Source organism: Coturnix japonica, chromosome 2 (assembly GCF_054131305.1).
Source record: "Coturnix japonica strain WE chromosome 2, WE-NBRP24, whole genome shotgun sequence".
NCBI lineage: Eukaryota > Metazoa > Chordata > Aves > Galliformes > Phasianidae > Coturnix > Coturnix japonica.
Genome location: NC_140664.1, coordinates 131,628,397 through 131,650,059, shown reverse-complemented (window position 1 = coordinate 131,650,059; position 21,663 = coordinate 131,628,397). Strand labels below are relative to the sequence as shown.

Below are 21,663 nucleotides of genomic sequence, written 5' to 3'. Positions count from 1 at the left end.
ATCTGCATAGTCTTCAGCAAAATCAGTTTCTGCAAATACACACTTGACATCTGAACTCTTTCATACCAGTGCTGCTCCTATTGATGGCAGTGGCATCTTTGCCCTTGAATAGGAACAGGATTGGATTCTGACTGTTGAATCTTATGACACAAGAGGTGGAAGTTTCCCAGTGTGATCTGATTGCCATAGTCAACAAGAGTTTTAGCAGACCATCATGTAAGTAATTCTTGACCTGGGGTCATGACTGTGTCTCAGGGAGGCATGACAACCCTCCTTTTTGGCTCACAGGGAGAGAACAACAATCTGATATATTTTTCTGCTGTAACATGGATCATAACACAGCATAGAATAAAGCAGTTTCATCAGCCTGCCCCTGTTGGGTTCTTACACGCTGTGTTTCCACTTCTGCTAGCCAAATTTCGGTGTCTTGGTGATACAAAACAGCCTGATCTGGACAGCACATGTTTAAAGTCATGAAATCCTATTGTATCTATATCACTCCGACCTGAGGGAAATAACTTTTTAAAGAGTCAAGGACCCTTTAATTTTATTTTATGAAAGCAATGTGAAATGATTTGTTTAAAAGTCCTTTGCATGCTAACGTTTGGTATCCCATGGCTGCAATAGGTACTAGACGTGCTCTTGGTCATCTTCATTATTTATACTCCAACACAAGCCATTAATTTAGGTATCTTGTCCAAACATATGAAGTGACATTACTTGAAAGTCCACTAGTTCTTGATTTTGGGGCAGTTGTGAGAATAACTAGACTGAGTGTCATTAAATACTGTCAGTTCACCTCTCCATGTGCTCAGCAATTACAAGCTGAGGATGTGACTCAGGCTCCTGGGAACATCCCTTTACCTCTCAGCTTCACAGTTCAGCATAGTGCCAGCGTGCTGATGATCAGCAATGGCATCTCCTTGTGCACGTGGCAACGAAATGGCAGGGCTCCCCTGTGACTGGGGATATTGTTCCTTGACTTATTGTATGGCAGTAAAGGAAAAATCACTATTCAAACTACCTGTAAGAAAATAAGACAAGGGCAACAGTATGCTTACTTTGCCAAAACATGGGCAGAAGTGTGGACCTGCACTATTTGCTAAAGTTGCCCTCTGATTCCTGAAGAAATTGCTAATAATCTGTTTTTGTTCTCCTTGCCACGCTCTGTCTCTTTCTTCCTCAAATCCTGATGGCTTTCAGCATCTGACAATAGCACTGCCTACGCGATACAGCAGCAAGGATCAAGAAGTAAGGGGAGTGGTTTAGAGGATCTGCTTCCTGAGCAGCCTGCTAAAAACCATCTTCAGTATGAATAAGAGGAGTCAAAAATGGCATAGGAGAAATCCAGCAGGACTCACTTGCTGTTTTCCCCCTTCCCTTTAGCCACGGGAGCATACCAAAGCAATCCAATCCCCCCGGGCTGGTTGTGGTTTGGAGGGATTATCTCTTCCTTCAGGATGAATGCTTATTTGTGACTTCTTTTGTTTGCCATTCATTCTGTTTTCCCTGTTTTGATGATCTCCCTCTCGCATTCAAATTATATTGCTCCTCTGTTGGCAGCAAGATGCGCTGGACATAGCAGAGCCATGCCTGCCTCCATCTAGATGGCAAAAAGAGAAGCAGTCCATTTCCAATTGACTTCAGCATATTTGGTAGGGTCCTGCCTGAGCTGCACCAGTGATTTCTCCACCTCTGCTCCTCCTTTGCTCTGCCCATTCAAATCTTCCTGCTGCTCCTTTTCCCCTCTTGTCATTTAAAACCTTGATGATGTTCAGGTAATGAATGCCACCTCACCTTTTTCTCTCTATTCGCTTCACTCTGATGTGAATGAGCGCAGTGACACCAGAAAGAAGGAGATAAGAAATCCCCCAAAGAAACACAATATAATTTGGGGCAAAAAATCTCTGCGGGTTTATTGAAAGCACCCCCTTTCCCCACCACACACGGATTTATTTATCGCTTTACTGCATTTTGCTTACGTCAAGAGCTGGCTTGCTCCTGTGCAGCCCCCTCACCAGGCAGATAATTGCTACATATTCTTTTGTGTTGCTGCCACCACCTCCGCCATCGGGCTCATTCTCATGCCATCGCCCGCACAGCCTTGCTGCAATCCATCTCCCTGCAGACAGTGGGAGAACGGTGCTTTGATATTAGGGGTCTCCCAGGAGCAGGTGAGAGTCTTGCGTCTTTTCTTGAAAATCAAATGAAGTAAATACCGTGCATCTCTCCTGCCTTTTCCAGATCATTAGCAAAGATGTTAAATAAAAACGGGCTGTCATGCTGACAGTTCCAGCCTCTTCGTGATGGTATCTCATTGGCCGTCACTTTCACGCAGACACACCGACCTGATGCAGTGTCATTTATCATTACCTTTTGTTTACAGCCACTCAGCCACTTGTCACTCTTTGTGACAATGCCCATATTCAAGCCAATATGAATTTATTCCTCAGGAAAGACTTTCTGAGCATAAAGTTCATGCCTCACTAAGGACCCAGCTATACTGTGTTACTGGCAAGACTTTTTCCTCCACTGCCACCCATTATATTTCTGATTAAACAAATCTTAGCGTAGCCTGGACTTTCTGTTCTTGCACCTCACTGCTCAGGGTTTCTTTGGCAGTGCTTGTCTTTTTGCTGGGTATTCATTAAAAAGTCCACTGCTATCTGTTCAAGCAATAGCAAATTTTAGGTTTTCTTTGATTTCTTCCACCTGCCTCCAGGTTCAGTCTGGTTTTGCACTCAGCTCAGGACTGCCAGGCTCCATCAGCTGCAAGCAGCCAGATCCCAGCAGTGCCAGGACTAACCGTGGAACCCAGCTGGTGTCATGGGACTGCCCAGTAAAGGTGGGAGAAGTGGCAGATTTGGTAGCTGGGCCACATCCGGGTGTCCCTCTCCAAGTGAAGAAATGGCTTTAAACTGCAGAGGGTAGAGTTTAATTAGAGGCTAAAAAGGAATTATTTGCTGTGAGGGTGGTGAGACACTGGAACAGCTTGCCCAGTCAAGCTGTAAATGCCCCTTCCCTGGAGGTGTTCAAGGCCAGGCTGGATGGGGCTGTGAGCATCCTGGTCTAGAGGACTAGATGGTCTTAAAGGTAACTTCCAACCCTTAAGAAGATTCTTAATCGTATCAGGATGGTATATTCTATACATGCCTAACATCAAAAGGCAAATAAAGTATTTGGGTAAATGAAACATTTTGTTTCATCTGACATGTTGATTTTAAAGATATTTTTTCTACTTGTTAAAAATAAACAAGACTATTTGGAATAAGACACAATAATTTCAATGACATTTTTTCCATTGCTACCAGATGGAAATCAATTACCTGTAAAGCTCAGATTAGACGGTCTAAATCAAGAATGTTGTGTTGAAAATCTTACGTCTTTTAGGAGGTAGATGCTGGATACATATATATAATATATATGTACATAAGTGTGCAGTTATATATATATGTATGTATTTGAGTGTGTGAGTGTAAAGCTTAAACAAAAATAGATTGTGTCGTAGCAGTTTTGTCCACAAATATAGTAGCTCAATATAGCTTATGGAGGGGCATGCAGTGTACATTGTTAAGGATATTATTTCTCTACAGCTTTGGAATCAGTCCAAGTTTTAAGCACATATTTATGTCTGAGTGTATCAGTAATCACACTGAGCTTTGCTTGCAAGTTTTCCTTAAGTCTTTCCTAAAAGTCTTCCATGAATATAGAAAGTGGGATTTTGTTACAAACCCTCTTAATAGTTCCCTGTATTCCTTGTTGCCTTCTGTTGGAAACCATCCCAACCCAAGAGTGTAGAGCTCTGTGCTGTGTGTGCTAAGTGTTTGCATCCTGGCCTTTCCCTGTGATTCCCTCGAGCTGGGCCACACGCTCGCTCCCATCCCTGGCAATACCATCATCAGTAATTTCAGCCTCAAGCCTCCCCAGGTGTTCATGGATCCATCCTCATCAATCCTTCATCCTCAAGGCAAAAATCTCAGTTTTACCAAACCCCTCTGAGCCAGACTGAGCAGCTTTTGCCTCAATATGGACAAAGCCTGCACTGGGCAAGAGGCACAGCCATACCAACACTCTGCAGATGACTTGAAGGCAAGTGGAAGCAAGCAGCCATAGCTCAGGCAGCAGAGTGCTGTGGATCAGCTCCCACTGATGGACAGAAGCTTGGTGTGGAGGCAGTGTAGCATAGCTTGTTTAATGCTGCATTATGGTAATGCATACCAGCGAGCCGTTAACACGGGAATCTTAGATTTAGAATATAAGTAAGCACAACGTTCAATGTTTTGTAGCAGTGTGTGTTCTGGAGTCATAAGCACATAGTTTTTTGATCAAGTTTCAGCCCAAAGCAAATTTCCACAGCTAAGTTGCTCTCCAATCTATCTATTCACAGACATACATATTTGTTTTTAATAACACTTGTTAATATTTACCAGACGCATAATGGGACAGTTATTTTTACCCAGAGTGCATAGTTTACCTATTAAACGTTGTAAAATCTTTTTAAAATCAAATTAAGTGAAAAGATTAGCATCAATCCTGTGAGCGTAAGCACTGTTTTAAACATGTAGATGTTTCCAAACACCAGAGTGAGCAGAAAAAATATTGCTGCCTTGACTGTCAGATTGCATTTCTTTCCTATTGAAGCTAAGTGGGTTAAATTAAGTGATTAATTAACTATGCATCTGCACAATTAGGTGGGCATTTATATTCCATTTAACTTATATATTTATTTCTAGTTTGGGAAGAAAGGAACCGTAAGATGATGAAGGGATGAACACCGACAAGAATTAGAGATTTCCAGTAGCATTATTATATCTGTTATTATTATTTCCACTGCAGCACTGTGAATTCATTGGGTTTCTAACTCAGTCACGAAGAATTGCTCCACAGTGAAATTTCTCAGAGAAATTTTTTTGGGTTAGATTTTATTTGCTGTTGTTTGTAGACTTAGGGATGCCGTGCCAACATCTAACAAAAGTAACCAACTTTAATGCAGGTTTCCTGAGTTTCTTCTTGCCTTTAGCTGACTGAGCCCAGTCTACTATTGAGATGCAATTTCCAAAGCCAGCTTCTGAGCTGCACACTCTGTGGTGTGCATGAAGGGAAGTCTGACGCTGCTTCACAGCTAGGGAATGGCTCAGATCATGGAGGAAGCGTGGGGTGAAAGCAGCAGTTCTCCATTCCCACCCTGACTTTGGAAGTGCAGGTGAATACAGTGGAAGAGGAGCACCTCAGCTCCTTGTGCAACTGCCTGGTGTGGGAGGCAGCAAGGAGCTGCTCCTTCCTCAATGCAGCTGTATGCTGCCTTGTGCTGGATTTCTTATCAAATTCCCCTCCAAACAGCAAAAACAGAAGTGTTTTTTCTGCACTGCCATTTGCCCAGCCTTCATTCAGAGACTGTTTTTGTCTCCAGCCCTGCCAGAAGCCTAGGACAAATGCTGTAAATGGACTAATGTGGGCCCAGCAAGAGCTGGACCTACTGCTTTGAGCTGTGCCTTTGAAAATAATGAGCTGGATTGTCCCAGCCCTCTGTCAGCAAGGCAAGAGAATGAGAACCCCGCTGCTCCCCTGTGCAGGCTGCAACTCCAGCTGCAGGCAGCGGTGGCCATTCAGCAGAGGGGGCCTCCAGTCAGAAAGGGCTTTTGACAACATAGTAGTGTGTTGTTTTTTTCCCCTTCCTGTAACTTTTGGTTTATCTCTCCTCTCCCCTTCCCTTTTCTGTTCTCCCTTCCTTCTCCTTCTCCTTCTCCTTCTCCTTCTCCTTCTCCTTCTCCTTCTCCTTCTCCTTCTCCTTCTCCTTCTCCTTCTCCTTCTCCTTCTCCTTCTCCTTCTCCTTCTCCTTCTCCTTCTCCTTCTCCTTCTCCTTCTCCTTCTCCTTCTCCTTCTTCTCCTTCTCCTTCTTCTCCTTCTCCTTCTTCTCCTTCTCCTTCTTCTCCTTCTCCTCCTCCTCCTCCTCCTCCTCCTCCTCCTTCTCCTTCTCCTCCTCCTCCTTCTCCTTCTCCTTCTCCTCCTCTACATTCCCTCTCCCTTCTCTTTTTCTCCTTTTCCTTTTCCCTTTCATTTTTATTCTGCTTTAATTTAAACCACTTTGAAAGCAGCATGACTTTGTTTTGGAATGAGTTGTGCTTGTACAAATTTTATTGTGGAGGCATCTCTCTTTCAGTGACTACATCCATTCTGGCATTCTTCTGACACTACTCACTTCCTACAGCTAGCCCTCTTTGCCTTGCTTCAGGCCTCCATTAGGAGGAGAGAAGCCATGGGAACAAGGGCCAGGACCACAACCCAGGAACATCCAAGCACCACTAGAATACAAGAAAACTCTCTTACCTCCCCACACCTAAAGTTCTGCACATGTTTTTTTTTTGTTTATTATTATTATTATTATTATTATTATTATTATTATTTTTTTTTTTTTAATTATAGGTAGGTATAAATAGTAATAGTTATAAGTGATTTTCTTTTTGCAGTTTCCTTTCAAATCTACCCCCCATCCTTCCCTGCTCATACGGTGCTTCTACAGTTTCATATTTTTAACAGCTTAAATTCCTTCAAAGAGTTTAATTCTGGAATAACTGGTCAAACAGCACATCCTTTCTACATGTCCATGTACTTATTTCTGTTGTGTCTGTTTAACCACTGTTATAGAATCATAGAAGCAGAGTTGTTTGAGCTGGAAGGGACCTTCAAGGGTCATCTGGTCCAACTCCCTGCAATGAACAGGGACACCTACAGCTCCATCAGGTTCTTCTTCCTCACTCCACACAACAGAGTAGGCATTAAATATCAATATTGTTCATGACATGGTCCACAAAACTGTAAGCAAACACTGTCTTAATTTCTTAACTTCATTAACAGCAGAGGAAGTAACTTGCCAAGGTTAAACCATGAAGGCATTACAAAAATCCACAGAGATGATAAGATAGAAATTCCCAGACATCCTCTCTTACAATTCCTCTTCCAGGCTCATGAGCTCATCCCCACCAGCATTTCCTGCTTGGTGCGCAGGCATCAGTCTGGGAACAACTATTATAAGGAATTCTTGGTTATTTCTAATCGAATCCCTGGAATTTTAACAATTCAGATTTGAACCTATTATTATGTCTAGTAATTTTGAAGTGTGCTTCAGTGACTGAGAAACATATGGAAGAGGATGTAAAGGAAATTGATGCTCAGTGACTGTGCCTGGATTATAGAACAACGCACAGCATCCTTGCAGGGCTGTGCTCATCCGGTGTTGCTTTCCTACTCCAACAAGGTCTTTCTAAGCACTGGTCTGGTACACAAGCATTGCTCCATTTTTCAGGCCTTTTAAAGCCATTTCAAGCTAGAGGCATTTCTGTTTTGCAGCCCAGCATTTCAAGAAAACATCCAATTACATAAAGGAAATCCATGAAGGTTAAGAAATAATTACAAACCTGTGCTTAACTATTATAATTACAAATAGACCCTGTGCACAAACCACCCTGTGCTGGTAGTTAGTGGTTTGAAAATTGGGCACAATTGGACAAATGAAATGAATTGCAGGATGAAGACTATTGGGAAGTGATTAGCTGGTCCCTATGTCCTGGAAGTCCTGCAGTGTGCTTTAAGGAAGCGCATCCCTAGAGCCAATGAATGAATCCTGTATTACGGGATGTCCTCCTAGGACACTGCAGAGTTATTCTGGAAAAAAAAAAGAAATACTTCAGTACTTCAATAAACTTGAAAATTATACTGGCATAAAGAATAAACATTTTCTTAGGCATGAGGCTTAAATGCATAGGAAAATGGCAGGAAAATTAGGCAAGTGGTGGTGTTTTGGCTTGGAAATCTCTCTCTTATAGAAGAGTGGCCTTGAATTTCATTAAGAGAAGCACAGCAGTTATTTCATTTTTGAGCATGCAAAGAGAAGAGAGAAACAGTGCCCATTCCCCATTCTACCTCTGCCCCAGGGCAGCTACAAGCTGTCCCCTGTTCAGGGCAGGCAGTGCAATCACAGCTCAGCACAGCCTCGTGGGGCTGCTCGCTGCCCTAACAGCTATGTTTAGTTGTGTGTATTTTCAGAATCAGGACTTGGTGCTGTAATCCACATCACACAGCACCTGACTGGCAGATGTCTGGGTACACAGTGAGGCTTTGAGGAACTGGTAGCTTGGAAGCGCTGAAGATTTTTCAAGTGTCTGTGTTGATCACATTGTCTGTATTGCAAAAGTAAACTTCTAGCTACGCCCACAGTTCTGGGCCAGCAATAAGCCATTATTTGCATAAAAACAATCTAATTTGTAATGCTACAGAAATGGCAAGATCTTTGAAAATCTGACAGATCATTAATAAATCGCAATCCCAAGTCAACCTGCTTTAAAATCACTTAGTAGATGAGATCTCATTTAGCTGACAATGAAATGAAGTTTAGAAAATGCAGAGCGTTGGGTTTTTCTTAAAAGTCTTGTTTTTATTTACTATTGCCTGTATGTGTTTATTTCAGTTTAATAACTATAAAAGCATGTCTGCGTTCTGTTCCTGGCTCAATTCCTCTGAATAGTTCTCTTGTTCAGAGTGCTATTGGCCTGGCTTGTTGGTTCACTGATCAGCATGACTTTAGAATCAATGTAACACAGGAGAGGGTTTACATTACCGCTGCCACAAAATGTAATCAACTGCCTAGCATATTTGTCTGAAGAATTATTAAAGCATAGAATGCAAATTGGCAGAAATAGAAGTATAATTCTGGTAAAATCATCAAAGGATGCAATAACTGAGTTAGAAAGTGCAGTGACAGATCTAATTAACGAACTAAATTACAATTCAGTCCAAAAATAATTGTCATTAGAAGTAAAATCACATTTCTGTCTGAAGCGTCTCAGCATGTTTGCCGTAGTGATTGGTAAAACTAGAAAGAAACCCACTCTCATTATTTTTTTAATGCAATTATTACACACGAAAATCAGTCATGAAATCGAATGTGCCAGTTTAGCAAACCGTTCCCAGTTACAAGCCCTCCCTCTCACACCACGAGGCAGGGGGTTAGAGGAGAGCTGCTGCCTTGCAGCACTCCCCTTTTGTGCTCATGTTGGAGTCCGTGCTGTTTAAGGACTGATTCCTTCCTCCCAAAGACTTCTTCATTTTCTGAATCAAAACAGCAGAGCGGTTATTTTCTACATTCACCTAATCAGCATATTTGAGTCAGTTGGAAGCTAGATAACAAAAGGAAAACACTAGCAGGACATGTGCCCGTTGCAGTTTAAGTTGGGCTTGCCTTTAATATAAGCTGAAGAGCTTTTGTATTAACCTCTAACAATGGGTAATACAGCCGCTGAGCTGATTACTTAAGCATCTTCTGGATATATTCACACAACAAATTTGAATTCAAAGTATTTTGCATACTGTTTCCACTTATGTAATTGTCCGCTGGCCCTTATCATTATTTATTATGCAAAACTGAGCTTTTTTTTGAAGCGTGAAGAATGAAGTAATTTAGTATGCAAACAGTTAAAACTCTCATGTGGATTCCGATTTCGTATGTGTTGATAAATTCACTTACGATGACTGACAGTGTGAGATTTTTTGGGGTCATATCGGTCACTCTTTCCATGACACTGATGAAAATGATAAACTAAATGCCAGAAGTGTCCCTGGCGCATCGTAGGATGAAATGTGTAAAATGTCAGTGTCTAGCCGATGTCTATTAATAACTAAATATGATTGCGTGTAATGAGCAGAGATTTTCATGTTGATTGAAGTATGATTTCTTTTGATCTTCCAGATGTTGCTGCTTAGAAATTCATATTGCTCTTTTGCTGCTAAATGCATAATGACCTTTTAAAACCTTTTAACTGTTAAAAACCCCATTATTTGCAACAACAAAGTCAAGCTTCGAGCTTTTCTCTGTTGGTTGGAAGTTCCTGTCTGCTTCCTTCCTCACATTCCCTTTTCTCTTTCATTGGTCCCCTCTTCCTCTCTCCTTGCTCTGCCCTTCTAATGCATTTCTACCCTTACAAGTACCTCTAATACAGATCTCTAGCAAAGTTCATGACAGCACACTGACTCCTCAGAGAGTCAGATGTGGCACACGATTTCTGGACCCCATCGCTCCTCATGCCACCTCTACTCCCTCATAGAATCTGACCCGACCAACTGTTTCAAGCAAATACACAGTCACCTCACTTCTGAAGTAAAAAAGACACAATGGCAGGTGTCAGAAACAAAGAGTCTTGTAGCTGATGTTGATAGCAGAGTGATCTGCTCCAAAGAAAGGAATTGCAGAGCATTGTAAGCTTTCTGCATGCATAATGCATTCGTGTCGCTCATTTTTGGGCTTAGTCACACCCTGCCTTCCACATTTGGCTCTTTATAGTTGCACCTGTGCATGAATGGTGACTGGTTGAGAGCTTGCAAGAACAAAATGAGTCCTGTAGCAAAGGCAGCAGCAGCAGCGGTGGCGTAAGCTTCCCTTTATGGTTTAGCCTTTGTGCCTCCCTGCAGTAGTGTAAGGCTGCCTCTGGCCTTCATGACTCAGCCGTGTTAATGCAGGAAGCTGCTTCTGCACTGTTTTAAGCTCTTCACTCATTCAGTGGCTGGCCACTGTATCAAGCCAGCGCAGAAGGGTCCCACTATTCACAGCAGTGCTAACTGTATGAGCTTTAGGATGCTTCAAGATAAGATTTACAGTTCCAAACCCTCTTCATAGCCTTATTTGGAGCAAATGCACTGTCTTCAAGCAGTATTTATTTACTCCCGGAAATTAATACAAGTACAGATCTGCTTGGAACAGCAGATCTGTATCCCATAGCAGACCCTATCCCATTGCTTCTGAATCACCCTTTGGGCCCACTGCCATCCCACCTAGGAAAGTTCGCTACTTCTTATCACCTGGATGCTGGTAACGATGGGAGGCTGCCAAGGGAAAGAGTGAGGTCTAGGGCCAACCAAGGTGTAGTTTAGCCTCTGAAGCAAGGACATGGTTCATGGATCTGTTTTAGCTGCTGTATAGCAGGGCAGGAAAGTGTATTACATCTGCACAGTCAGTATACAGATGGAAAAGATGTTAAAAAATAGTCTTATAAATTAAAAAAAAATAGCACCTTATAAATTAAATCTCATCTTACAAGGTGTTCTACACCTGGGCAATCTATAAGAAATGATTCTGGTATCAATCGCAGGCTCTGTGGCAAACATGCCATGAAAACCCAGACTCAAGAAGTTCCTAGGCTCCTGGAGGATCAAGTCTACCACAGCACAGCAAAGTGGTTGCTGCACCAGATTCTGCCAGATTTTTTTGTCTTCACAGGTGAGAAATGCTGCCTGCTGCATAGCATCTTTGCACTATCTTCATTGCAAAGATGGCTCTCTGTGTCCATGGCTGCATCGTTTGCCAAATTCCATTTGGATCTGTTTGTCTGTAATGCAATAGCGACAGTCCAGGGACTCGATTGCTCTCAGCTACTTCTGGTTCCTGTGCAATGTACTGTGTCATTCATTATATATGCTGGTCCCATCTGGTCTAACAAGGCTTCTCCATCCTCAGAAGCGATTACAAATAGTAATGATGACAAAACCCAGAGAATTTTTTTTTTTTCCGCTTTATTTTGAAAATGATTGTTTTGTGTTGCATGATGGAACCTCCTGCATATCTCTAGGGGCACCTGGCAACCATTTGCTAACCTCCCGCCATCAGATCCATATCAAGCGAGGGCATCTGGAAGCTCATTTGGGTGGGAGCTGCTCCCTTTCACCATCCCTGCTGGCCTTCCATGGCCAGAGGTGAGGCTGTGCATGCGATGGATTCATGACCATTGCCGTGAGAGAGGGCTATTTAAATATATATTGTAAAGCTTCCATTTGTGTGCTGCCAAAATATTAAAAGAAAAGCGGATGCTAATATTGTATCAACCAGCAACACTGCATAATTAAGCACGCATTATTTGCAGTTGATGTTTGTCTGTTTAATAGAATTAAGGATAATTAAGAGAAAACAGAGAGGAGACATCATTGCAAGATATAACAATCTACCAAAGGAAGAGGAAAAAGTGAAAGCAATGTTTCTGAGTAGGACTGTTACCTTGTGTTTGCTCCTTAGTTTCCTTAATGGGTTGCCAAATAATACATATAATATAATACATATATATGCATGTATATTCACACACATATATTTATTTACAGACACACATATATGTATGGATTAAGTGAAAAAAATCAGTAGGGAAAGCAGAGAGATTGTGGCTAACGACATAGTTACTTGAAACATCCTGAGCTCTGAATGTATCACCAACACGGGCCAGAATGGCCTGGGGAACATCTGCACTTCAGCTTTGCTCAACAAAGATAAATATGTCTCACTCAGTGCTTTGCTCCTGTATTAGTTTCCATATTGGTAGAAATAATTCAATGTATCTCGGTAATTTTGTTAAGGCAGGCTCACCGGTTCCCCCATCTCAGATTCAATAGTAATTGGGTTGATAATACCTGCAGGTATCTTTGCTAGAAGATGCTGTTAATATCACTACTCCAGAAGCTTTATCAATACATTAATTGGTGCTAGAAACTTGACAGCCTGCCCTTATGAGTATCTGGCTTAGAGCAACCTGAAACAGAAATTATTATTTGAATTATTTTTGTTTTGGAAGTTAATGCACTACAGTGAGGCTATAACAGGCAGCATCCTTAGATGGCACCCTGCTTTGATGAATGGATACCTAATGCAATCACTACTTTTATTTGTTCCTGTAGTGAAGGCACACCCAGGGGCTTTGGTGAGGATTAGGGGCTCAGTGCTCAGTCCTATGTACAAATCTTGCAATCGAATGTGGATTCATATATAAGAAAATGAAACCAGCCATTGCCTTTCAGAAAAAAATTGAATTCCCTTCCCCACAGGTCAATAATGGAAGCTCAGACAATGGCGGTTGTAAAAGGGAGCTGCCACAGCAGCTTCCTTCCTTGGGAAGGTCCCTCGTCTCCACAGGGCTCCAACAAGATGAGTCTTGGCCCCTTGACAGAGCTTTGGGAAAAACTGTGCTCCGAGAAAGAACTTCACCCCTCTGTCTTCCTTCTTCCAGGGCTGCCCTTACAGACTGGCACAGATGGTTCCCTGCAGCAGCTGGGGCTGGTCCACTGCCTCATTCTTCTGACCAGCTGCTTGTGAAAGCTCTGTGGCACATTACAGCCCTGGTGCCCAGTCTGGTCAGTTGCTATCTGCACAGCTACTGGCGTAGACTCAAGGAGTCAACCATTCCTGGTTCTGGAGTCAGCCTCCTGCTTCCCTTCTCCTGAGCAACAACCAAAGCAGCTGGTCCTGCTCTCCTTCCCAAGCTGTCTCCCTTCTCACGTGGTCCAGCATCTCCTGTTCCCCACTCACTCAGCATTTGGGCAGATGGTTCAGCAGCCCAGAGAGAACTTAGAAAAAGCATTTTTTTCCCCAAACTGGTGTCTCCCAGCTTTTCCTTCCTACATCCCTCCCCTAAATATTCCTTTTTTTCCCCCCTCTGCCTTTGCAGAACTGAGTTTTACCAGCCTTGAGCTGGCTCTGCATTCCTCAGCCCTGCTGGGAGCTGATCTCAAAGTGCACCTTTTCTGCTGGATTTTGCAGAGCTCTCTAAGGTCTGGTCCCCATGGGCTGCTGAGATAATCTCAAAAGGGTAATGAGGACTACTGCCAGCATCCTGAGCCCAACTGGTCTAATTAGCATACACAGATGAAATTTAGGGACCTGGGATGAAGAAAAAAGAGGGAGACATCCATTTAAATCTCTCTGTCAGGCAGTGGCATAGGAAGCTATAAAGACTTGCAGCACAGAGGTTGCTTCTATTTGCTTTGCTTGGGGAGGGGGGGGTGATGGGGTGCAGCGTAAAGAAAAGGAGCTACTGGAAATGTGAGTTGTTTTCATGCCTTTGAAATTTGCTAAATCTGCTTTCCTGTAAAGTGGGTGTGTAGTACTAGCGGAGCCATTTCCTATGTTTTAAACTACTCAGCAGTACAGCCTAGGATGGGGGATATCTAACTCTCAGCTTTCTTCAGCCCGAGATGGAAATATTCTCCCATTTTCAAGACTAACAGAACATCCTGTATCCTGGATGAGAGCACCCAGCTCTTCTTTTCAAGCCAAGCCGTGAAAGCAAAGGAGAACCAAGCAGCAGCCAGGTGAGGCATTCATCAGGCACGCAAGAGCATGTTGCATTTTGCCATGGCTTCCTATTGTGTCTTTATCCAGCAATGCTTGCCTTCAACATCAGAGACATCCCAAAGTGATTCAGCCATACCAACAACAGGGAATTCACCCTGGTGATACCAGGAGAAATCCCAACTCATCTCCAGGACACTGAGGCAGAGTGTAGGAGCCTGTAAACCTCCACTGAGGTTGGTTTTGGAGAGGCTGACCCAGCTGGGCTGCAGCATTAGGGACTGCAGCAAAGACCCTGAACAACATTCAAGCTAAAACTGCACAGTTTTAGATACCAAGCGTCCAAACATGCAATTGTTTTAAAGGATGAGTTCCATCCAGCTGCACCAGTGTGTGATATTCGTAAGGCAGTGTTTGTATGTGTTATGTTTGTTCACACCATTCTCCAACGGCCCAGTTCTTAGATTGGTGTGAGGATAGCTCCTCGGAAATTAATAACTGTTAGGGCTCTGTGGCTCAGTGAATTGTTTACTTCCTCATATCATTAATACTATCCTTGTGAGGGGAAAGAGTGTTGGAGATAATAAACACCCTTCATTAATATTCTGAAGACTGAGGCAGCAGAGGCAAGACAGGACCGCCAGCTATTGTGGGGCCTCAAACACACAGCATCCAGCTGCTGCTTTGCTCCGTGTTCATGTCTTTTCTCGTCACCATAATGAAAAAGTGCTATCAGTAAACAAGCCGAAGTTTGCTCCTCTTCTGGCGTAGCGACTCTTCTGCTGTCTCTCTCTCTGTGTACACGCACTGTGTACAATGCTGACAAAACACGACGGGTTTCACAGGTGTGGGTGATGATGCATCTGTCGGGCAGCCGCCCCTGTGAGCTCAGGGTTCAGTAGGTGGCACTGTTCGCTCTGCGTTCCGAAGCAGGACTGAGTCCCAGCGGGGCTGAAGGGGGCGGGCAGCCGGGAGCGCCCTGCTCCAGGTTAGCGGGTGGGGGGTTACCTCTGTGAGCTGCCCTGCATGGGAGGAGGGCTGACCTTGGCATCGTGCTTAAAATTCACTGTGTCAGTTCAGTCTGTTTGTGTAAATGCCTTTCGTACATTCAACTGTGTGTTGTGTAGCCGGCCACTCAGTTTACTACATTAACTAGTTATTGCTGCCTACCCCAGAGATGGCTGAATTCCTGTGGTGGAAAAGAGATGTGTCCCTGCGTATTTATCCTTATAATACTTGATGGGAGTATAAAAACAGGAGGAGGAATGGCTGCTTATGAGGGTGGGTAGTGATAGGACAAAAATCTGAGACAAGGGAAGTTTAGGTTAGATATTAGGTGGAAGTTTTTCGCACAGAGGGTGGTGATGCACTGGAACAGGTTTTGCCCAAGGAGGCTGTGGATGCCCCATCCCTGCAGGCATTCAAGGCCAGGTTGGATGTAGCTCTGGGCAGCCTGGGCTGGTGGTTGGCGACCCTGCACATAGCAGGGGTTGAAAACGGATGATCATTGTGATCCTTTTCAACCCAGGCCATTCTATGACTCTATGATTCCTCCCCTCACAATGTTGAATCTTAATTAATTACCACTTATAAAGTGCTTTGCAATCCCTGGAGGAAACAAACAAACAAATGAAAACACCCCTCCAAACAAAAAAAGCACAACTGTATACAAGTGCAATGTATTGTTAATAGTTATTTTAGCACTTTTAAAGCACTAAAAAGACCCAGCCCAGAAAACCAGCCACAAAAAGAAATATGCTCTAATTCTGAATTCTGCATGAGAAAACTTGAGGTCACAAGGGAATTTGAAAGGTTCCTAATTAGGCAGAATTCACAAGGCAGACAAAAAGCTGAAAGACAAAGGTTAGACAAAAGAGGCGAGAATATATTCCATATGAATCCAAAAGAGAATTAGAGAAGTGCGGCACAGGAAGGTACTTGGTGCACACTGCAGAGTGGCTGCAGGGAGACATGGGTCCACCAGCACTTATTGCACTGGTAAATGCATGGGGTGAGCTCAGGCTTGTGTTCACTCCAGCAACCTGCTTGGGGTGGCACCAGAATCTGCTTGGTTCCTTTTGTTTGGCTGCTATCGCAGTGGCAGAGCTGGGGAATTCTTCTGACACTGCAGTACAGTAGGGAGTGGCTGTCTGTGTGCTGCTGACTGCCCATGGAGGGTTTGGATATTGTACTTCCCCCTCTCTTATTTTTGTTGTTATTACTAGTAAGTCCTGGAGTGAAGGAACAAATGGTTATAAACATGGAGCTGCGAGGAAGCAGCAGGCCTGGGGCTGAGTTAACAGGGACAGCTTTATTTTGTAAGCCCAAATATAAATCACTTCTTACCCCCTATCTCCTCCCAGGTATCACTCAGTTCCCTAAAAGTCCAAGTATCCACTGGTAAAGTTTGCCAGGTGCCGTGGTATTGGGCTTGTGTGGATCCTCACCTGCAATGTGCTGACTGAGATGTCTGACATGAGTTCCACGGATACATTTCCCTTTGCCTTGAGGAAAGGATCCTGCAGCCATACCTGGAGCTTCCATCCCTCAACTCCCTGCACCTTCTCACACAACGCAGCCAAACACTCCTTTCCCCCTGGATGCTCTCCCTATGGTGGAGGAACACCACAAGCCAAAGCCCTGCTCTGCTGTTCCTGATCAGTATCTTACAGCCAAATCTCCCCTCTTCTGGACACCTTATACTCAATGCACTGAGTTCGGCAGGATGAAGCAGTCCCAATCTATCTCACAATTGTTATTTCCCATTTCATAGGAGATCCTACCTGTACACATATAACTTAATATTCAGAGAATTAGGGTCCCAACCCTCTCTCTGCCCCTGGTGCATGGCAGGATCCAGCCCCCAAGGCCGTAGAATCAATTCCTTACAGTTTCTTGCTCCCTGTGATTTAATGAATATTTATGTCTTTATTGCAGTGTGGAATAGCTCAGGTCCCATGAGCACAGCAAGAAGGGGGAAATGTTTGATTTGTGAGTCTGAAATAGGGAGCTGCAGCAGCTGAAATTCAGGTGCTGTGGGGACTTGCAGAGGGGAGGGGAAACCTGGACATCTCTGTAATTTAGGTAGCAAAGAGGGGTGGAGGAGAGCTGGTCTGCAACTTAATGCACAAAACAACAGTTAGGCACCCCAGCACCCTGCTGAATCTGGTACCAGGGACTATGGTACAATATTCAGTCCTTATCTACATATTTCTGTTATTCAGAAAGATTCTCACCTCCCCAGAAGATTAAGCACAAAGGGCCTACTTCTATATTCTGCTGTGATATCACTCTTAATAAGTATTGCCGAAGTCGATCAGCAACGCAGCGCTTCACATCTGCCTTTCTGAGAAAGGGATTTGTTCCTTGTCTACTGGACAGCAGTGTTGTCAGCAGACTAATCCAAATGCCCCCAGAACGGCTCCTGTTTTACAGTTGCTGTAGCATTTCCTCTTTGGACGTTTGCTGCGTATCTGAAGAAAACAGAGCTTCTCCTTCCTTCTTTGGCTGATTGCACCTGTGTTCAGGATGCATGAGTCAGTGCTCATCTCGGGGGTGTAAAATACAGCAGATTAGTTCAATATCCTTAACAGAATGTCTCAGCTTCTTCATGGGAGAGTACAACAGTTACTTATTGGGGTTGAATCTTTGCAGGTTTTTGACGCTGAGTGTCCTGAAGAAGATGCTGAGATCACGGCAATCAGCATTCACTGAGTGAGCGCCCACTGCATGACAACCCAGGTGCTTCCTCAGGTAATGCTTCATGAGGCAGCTCGGCCTTTTGGCTCAAGTGTGTTCTTCTCACTGCAGATGCTGTGCCCTCCCTGGTCCCCTTGCATTCCCCAGGCTCTTGTGACACCTTGTGATCTCAGCCTATGAAAGGAACACAGCAGGTATGAGGCCATACTCCATGGCAGAGATCTGGGAGCTTGCCCATCTGCCTGTGGTCCTTCACTGTAGGGGTGAACAGATGTCACTCCTCTGTGTGACTCACTTCCATCAGAGCTCCTGTCCAGCCTGTCTACAACAAGCTAGACCCAAATGCTTTAATTAGAGCATGCTACCATTACACAGACCACAAAGCAGAGGGGAAAGAGGACACCTATGAAGTGGTACAGGCTGAGGCAGAACACGGGCTGCTTTCCCTCTGTGTTTGAGCCTAATTACTGTACTAAGAGTCTATCTCCATTGGAGTCGTGGAGCCTTAAGGCTCAGTGCTGAAAGTGGGTAAGTGCCAGCAGCAAAGCAACAGGGTACTCAATACCAGGACAACAAAAACATCTTCATGAAGGCAGTGACCCGCACGACTAATTAGCTCTGGTAGCAGCAGGACCCAGCTGTGATGCTGAACACAGATCTGAAGCTTGAAGAGACGCTGGGCAGCCACAAGCAGTTTGCAAGACTGTGCCAGAGGGAATAGGGGAAAATTCTGCTGCGGTGACATGAAACGGCGCTCCAAAGGTGTCTCAGGCTCTCGTGCCAGCTGGCTGAGTGGTGGCAGAGCTGAGTGATAGAAACTGATTTCTGGGAAACATAAAGATATCTATGCTGAATATGGCCCGTTATGTCTGTTTGCAGCCTTAACGTCATGACCATACACAGGCTCCAATCTTCTGCCCTGTGACCCCAGTCACCTGATGGAAGGTCATTTCTGTACATCATGTTCTTCTGGGTTTCCACTTCCATTTTCTACCTAGAGAAATGAGAACCATGAGGAACTTCAGTGCTAAATACTGATGTTTGCCCATGCACTCCAAATGCACCGATAGGTTATGAATGAAGATGGGTTTAGGTTAAACTGCTTTGTCAGTTTGAAGATGACATGCCTTTAGACTCGCAAGATGAGACAATTCAAACTTGGCCTTGCCACTCCATGTACTCCTCCCTGTGTTCTCACAGAAGCTTGTGCAATTGTGTGTTAATGTAAAAAGGCACTTTCTTTCCTTTGATTATTTATGTAATCAGTAGGAAAAGAAACAACATGATGAACTAAACTCTGCGGGTCAGCCTCTGATCACTCTAATTTGAATTCTGGATGAAGAAATAATGTCACAGGCAGCCAATATCCTGAAAGAGAGAAAATTCACAGGGATGCTGACAGGGGACTGGCAAAGAGTTGTCACAGAAGACTTCTCTGGTTATTTGCTGTCTTTCTCCCTATGTGTCATCTGGTCTTTTGCTCCTGAATTACTAGCTTAGTCTCCCCTGCATGCAAGGCAGATGCCTAATTTGTGGATAACAACAGGAGTCATATCCAAAATAGATGCTGATCTGTTCAGACCTGTTAAAGCTGAGAAACTTCTGTGTATGTCCAAGAATACATTAATTGCTGCAGGAATGCTGATGTTTGAGGCTGTGATGACCACAGATGCTGAGGTCCCACCTGGTTTCACAAAAGCAGTAGTTTAAAGATGCTACTTGTGATGAACTTAAGATTCAAAATGATTTAGTGGTGGTATGGGCTTGTAAGTAAGTCTGAGCCCTTGGTGTTTCTGTGTAGCAAAGATGGGATCATCTCTGCCTTGCCAGCACTGCTTGCTCAAGGGAATGGGCTACAGCTTTGCAGTATTCAGACTGCTGCAGCTCTCAGAAACCAACAGAAGGAGCTTCAATTAGAAACACAAAGTCCTACACATTGGACAGAATCAACCCTGGCATGGTAAAAGGCTGCCTAAGCCACAGTGTTCCTGGAGATGCCCTGGAGGAAGATGATGTTGGCTGACTGTGGGCCAATGTTGAGCTCTGGCAGAGTGTTATTGTAGTGTCCTGGGCTATATTAAGAGAGCAATGGGCTATATTAAGAGAACTCAGAAGTAAGGCTGTGCAACATCCATGATTCACGATTTTCAAGTTCGAGCTACACAGAGCCCCAGACCTGGTTAGATGGTGAGTAGGAAGATGGAATCAAAAGACATCCAGAAGTCTCATCCAACCAACAACTCAGTGATTCTGTGATTTGGACAGTTCTGGGCATTTCTGTAAGCTGTTATCTGCAGCACAAAAGCAGTTCCTGGCTTCTGAAATGATGATGAGTCAGACCAGGAAACTAGAACAACAAAAAAATTGGAGAGCAGAAGTTTTACTCTAAAAGCCAGTGTTCCAGAAGAGTGGATTAACTTTGTCCATAAGCTGGTATAAAGCAAAACACTGTGTGGTAACCGGTACATACAAGTGGACCAACTGTGCATCTCTTGTCATGTTACAAAGATATAAGGGATAATTTCAGAAGGAATCTGCTGGAAAGAGACACTACATGCTGCAGTAGTGAAAAGCTGCATCTCAACTGACAGCAGAACAAAGCCTTTTTATGCTCTGAAATTATTCTTATAGAGACCAGGCAGCTGCTCTGTATGGGGAGCTCCATTCAACTCTTGACAGAGGTGGTGCTCTGGATTAAAATTGTAACAAGACAGAAGAAAATACCTTGAGGAAAGGAGTCTACATTAATTTTACTGTTACTCGGTTTGGGAGTGAGTAGTGTGAGTAGTGCTGAAGTCTCAGTCTTGCAGTTATCCAATAGCCCCCAATTTGCTCTGCAGCAAAGAAGTCTGCTGTCAGCACACATACACACATACACCACCTTTCAGATACCTGCTAGCACAGCCAGCTTCCTGTGTCATTAACACATTCCTCCAGAGTGGGCAAAAGTAACATTTCCAGTTTTCACTGTACAACAAATCTCTGGCTGTATGGGCTGGCTGCTGCAATGAGAGCAAGGAGTGCATTGCCATGTCGCCTAATCTTGTGTATCAAACCAAACAGCAGATGGAAGCTATGGTGAGCACACATCAATGTGCATGGATATGAAACCTAAAAGAGAAATAAACTTGTAGATCTCCATGGATCTACTTAAATACAATACTTTATTCCATTCCATGTAGCTTTTTAAACAGTTTTTATCACCATGGCAACAGAGGTCCAGCTCTTCAGAGGTTATTTAGGTATCCTTCAGCACCCAAATCTACCAGGTAGGGGTATTGTCTTCATTAAAATCTTATTAAGCTGCTGCACACTCCAGTGTGTGTCCAAGATGACTGAGTAATTGTGCTGCCTGTAGCTGAGAAGGGTTCCTTAAAAGCTCTGAAGCAGGGCCTGAAAACAGGTTATTGAAGTGAGAATTTCCCCAATTGAATATCCAGTGCCTTGAAAATGTTGTAGGAAGATGGTTAAATGGGATATGGCTCATCCAGTAGACGTGCTAAGGACAAGAATGTCCACGTATTTCATAGAATGATGGGATCATTAAGGTTGGAAAAGACCATTAAGATCATCTTGTCCATGTACCAGCCCAGTACATCTTGGTGGTTAAAGCACCTGTGCATGACAGACAGGTTCAAAATTTACTCTGATTCATCTGAAACCCAAAAGTACACCTCCTCCTCCACATCCCGTCATAACTCTACTTCCACTTCTCTCTGTTTGAATGAACAGGCTGAAGCAAAAATATTTCCTCTGCAGAACACCTTCCCCCTAGGGGAAAGGTTCAAATCTTGCCTCAGATGAAGCAAAACCAGGGAGCTGAACTAAGGCTTCCTGCAGCACAAGATTAACAATCATCTGCCATGGTT

General features: G+C 43.8%; 1 protein-coding gene across 9 annotated transcripts in view; it reads left to right on the top strand.

Annotated features, from left to right (window-relative positions):
* Positions 1-21,663, top strand: part of DNAJB6 (DnaJ heat shock protein family (Hsp40) member B6) — a 111,812-nt gene that overhangs the window by 85,582 nt on the left and 4,567 nt on the right. For all 9 annotated transcript variants that reach the window (XR_014943668.1, XR_014943667.1, XR_014943665.1 and 6 more), the window contains exons 10-12: positions 11,139-11,266; positions 13,993-14,115; positions 17,750-17,848. The gene's annotated coding sequence lies outside the window, so the exon portion shown is untranslated. The remainder of the gene's footprint in view (positions 1-11,138; positions 11,267-13,992; positions 14,116-17,749; positions 17,849-21,663) is intronic.